Genomic DNA, 3,496 nt, shown 5'->3' on the forward strand with positions numbered 1-3,496 from the left:
CAAAATGTCTGAAATGTCGGAAATTTGACTCCTGAGCGTGATTTTGAGCCGAATTCTGACTCTCTGCACCTATTTTCAGTTTCAAATTACGACGTTTCACCGAAAATATGCAATTACTGAAAACGGCGATGGGTCATATTTTGCCCAAACCCCCTGCAGTTTTCAAAATGTCTGAAATGTCGGAAATTTGACTCCTGAGCGTGATTTTTGAGCCGAATTCTGACTCTCTGCACCTATTTTCAGTTTCAAATTACGACGTTTCATACCGAAAATATGCCAATTACTGAAAACGGCGATGGGTCATATTTTGCCCAAACCCCCCTGCAGTTTTCAAAATGTCTGAAATGTCGGAAATTTGACTCCTGAGCGTGATTTTTTATCCGAATTCTGACTCTCTGCACCTATTTTCAGTTTCAAATTACGACTTTTTATACCGAAAATATGCCAATTACTGAAAACGGCGATGGGTCATATTTTGCCCAAACCCCCCTGCAGTTTTCAAAATGTCTGAAATGTCGGAATTTGACTCCTGAGCGTGATTTTTTTAGCCGAATTCTGACTCTCTGCACCTATTTTCAGTTTCAAATTACGAATTTCATACCGAAAATATGCCAATTACTGAAAACGGCGATGGGTCATATTTTGCCCAAACCCCCCTGCAGTTTTAAAATGTCTGAAATGTCGGAAATTTGACTCCTGAGCGTGATTTTTGAGCCGAATTCTGACTCTCTGCACCTATTTTCAGTTTCAAATTACGAGTTTCATACCAAAATATGCCAATTACTGTAAACGGCGTTGGGTCATATTTTGCCCAAACCCCCTGCAGTTTTCAAAAGTCTGAAATGTCGGAAATTTGACTCCTGAGCGTGATTTTTTATTCGAATTCTGACTCTCTGCACCTATTTTCAGTTTCAAATTACGACTTTTTATACCGAAAATATGCCAATTACTGAAAACGGCGATGGGTCATATTTTGCCCAAACCCCCCTGCAGTTTTCAAAATGTCTGAAATGTCGGAAATTTGACTCCTGAGCGTGATTTTTATCGAATTCTGACTCTCTGCACCTATTTTCAGTTTCAAATTACGACTTTTATACCGAAAATATGCCAATTACTGAAAACGGCGATGGTCATATTTTGCCCAAACCCCCTGCAGTTTTCAAAATGTCTGAAATGTCGGAAATTTGACTCTGAGCGTGATTTTTGAGCCGAATTCTGACTCTCTGCACCTATTTTCAGTTTCAAATTACGACGTTTCATACCGAAAATATGCCAATTACTGAAACGGCGATGGGTCATATTTTGCCCAAACCCCCCTGCAGTTTTCAAAATGTCTGAAATGTCGGAAATTTGACTCCTGAGCGTGATTTTTGAGCCGAATTCTGACTCTCTGCACCTATTTTCAGTTTCAAATTACGACGTTTCATACCGAAAATATGCCAATTACTGTAAACGGCGATGGGTCATATTTTGCCCAAACCCCCCTGCAGTTTTCAAAATGTCTGAAATGTCGGAAATTTGACTCTGAGCGTGATTTTGAGCCGAATTCTGACTCTCTGCACCTATTTTCAGTTTCAAATTACGACGTTTCATACCGAAAATATGCCAATTACTGTAAACGGCGATGGGTCATATTTTGCCCAAACCCCCCTGCAGTTTTCAAAATGTCTGAAATGTCGGAAATTTGACTCCTGAGCGTGATTTTTTGAGCCGAATTCTGACTCTCTGCACCTATTTTCAGTTTCAAATTACTACGTTTCATACCGAAAAATGCCAATTACTGTAAACGGGATGGGTCATATTTTGCCCAAACCCCCCTGCAGTTTTCAAAATGTCTGAAATGTCGGAAATTTGACTCCTGAGCGTGATTTTTACCCGATTCTGACTCTCTGCACCTATTTTCAGTTTCAAATTACGACTTTTCATACCGAAAATATGTCAATTACTGAAAACGGCGATGGTCATATTTTGCCCAAACCCCCTGCAGTTTTCAAAATGTCTGAAATGTCGGAAATTGACTCCTGAGCGTGATTTTTGAGCCGAATTCTGACTCTCTGCACCTATTTTCAGTTTCAAATTCGACGTTTCATACCGAAAATATGCCAATTACTGTAAACGGCGATGGGTCATATTTTGCCCAAACCCCCCTGCAGTTTTCAAATTCTGAAATGTCGGAATTTGACTCCTGAGCGTGATTTTTTATCCGAATTCTGACTCTCAGCACCTATTTTCAGTTTCAAATTACGAATTTTCATACCGAAAATATGCCAATTACTGAAAACGGCGATGGGTCATATTTTGCCCAAACCCCCCTGCAGTTTTTAAAATGTCTGAAATGTCGGAAATTTGACTCCTGAGCGTGATTTTTTACCGAATTCTACTCTCTGCACCTATTTTCAGTTTCAAATTACGAGTTTCATACCAAAATATGCCAATTACTGTAACGATGGGTCATATTTTGCCCAAACCCCCCTGCAGTTTTAAAATGTCGGAAATGTCGGAAATTGACTCCTGAGCGTGATTTTTGAGCCGAATTCTGACTCTCTGCACACTTTTTAGTTTCAAATTACGACGTTTCATACTGAAAATATGCCAATTACTGTTAACGGCGATGGGTCATATTTTGCCCAAACCCCCCTGCAGTTTTCAAAATGTCTGAAATGTCGGAAATTTGACTCCTGAGCGTGATTTTTATCCGAATTCTGACTCTCTGCATCTATTTTCAGTTTCAAATTACGACTTTTTATACCGAAAATATGCAAATTACTGAAAACGGCGATGGGTCATATTTTGCCCAAACCCCCCTGCAGTTTTCAAAATTCTGAAATGTCGGAAATTTGACTCCTGAGCGTGATGTTTGAGCCGAATTCTGACTCTCTGCACCTATTTTCAGTTTCAAATTACGAAGTTTCATACCGAAAATATGCCAATTACTGAAAACGGCGATGGGTCATATTTTGCCAAACCCCCCTGCAGTTTTCAAAATGTCTGAAATGTCGGAAATTGACTCCTGAGCGTGATTTTTGAGCCGAATTCTGACTCTCTGCACCTATTTTCAGTTTCAAATTACGACGTTTCATACCGAAAATATGCCAATTACTGAAAACGGCGATGGGTCATATTTTGCCCAAACCCCCTGCAGTTTTCAAAATGTCTGAAATGTCGGAAATTTGACTCCTGAGCGTGATTTTTGAGCCGAATTCTGACTCTATGCACCTATTTTCAGTTTCAAATTACGACTTTTCATACCGAAAATATGCCAATTACTGAAACGGCGATGGGTCATATTTTGCCTAAACCTCCCTGCAGTTTTTAAAATGTCTGAAATGTCGGAAATTTGACTCCTGAGCGTGATTTTTGAGCCGAATTCTGACTTTCTGCACCTATTTTCAGCTTCAAATTACGACATTTCATACCGAAATATGCCAATTACTGTAAACGGCGATGGGTCATATTTTGCCCAAACCCCCTGCAGTTTTCAAAATGTCTGAAATGT

The sequence above is a fragment of the Procambarus clarkii genome, chromosome 40 (assembly GCF_040958095.1).
Source record: "Procambarus clarkii isolate CNS0578487 chromosome 40, FALCON_Pclarkii_2.0, whole genome shotgun sequence".
In the NCBI taxonomy this organism is placed as follows: Eukaryota; Metazoa; Arthropoda; class Malacostraca; order Decapoda; family Cambaridae; genus Procambarus; species Procambarus clarkii.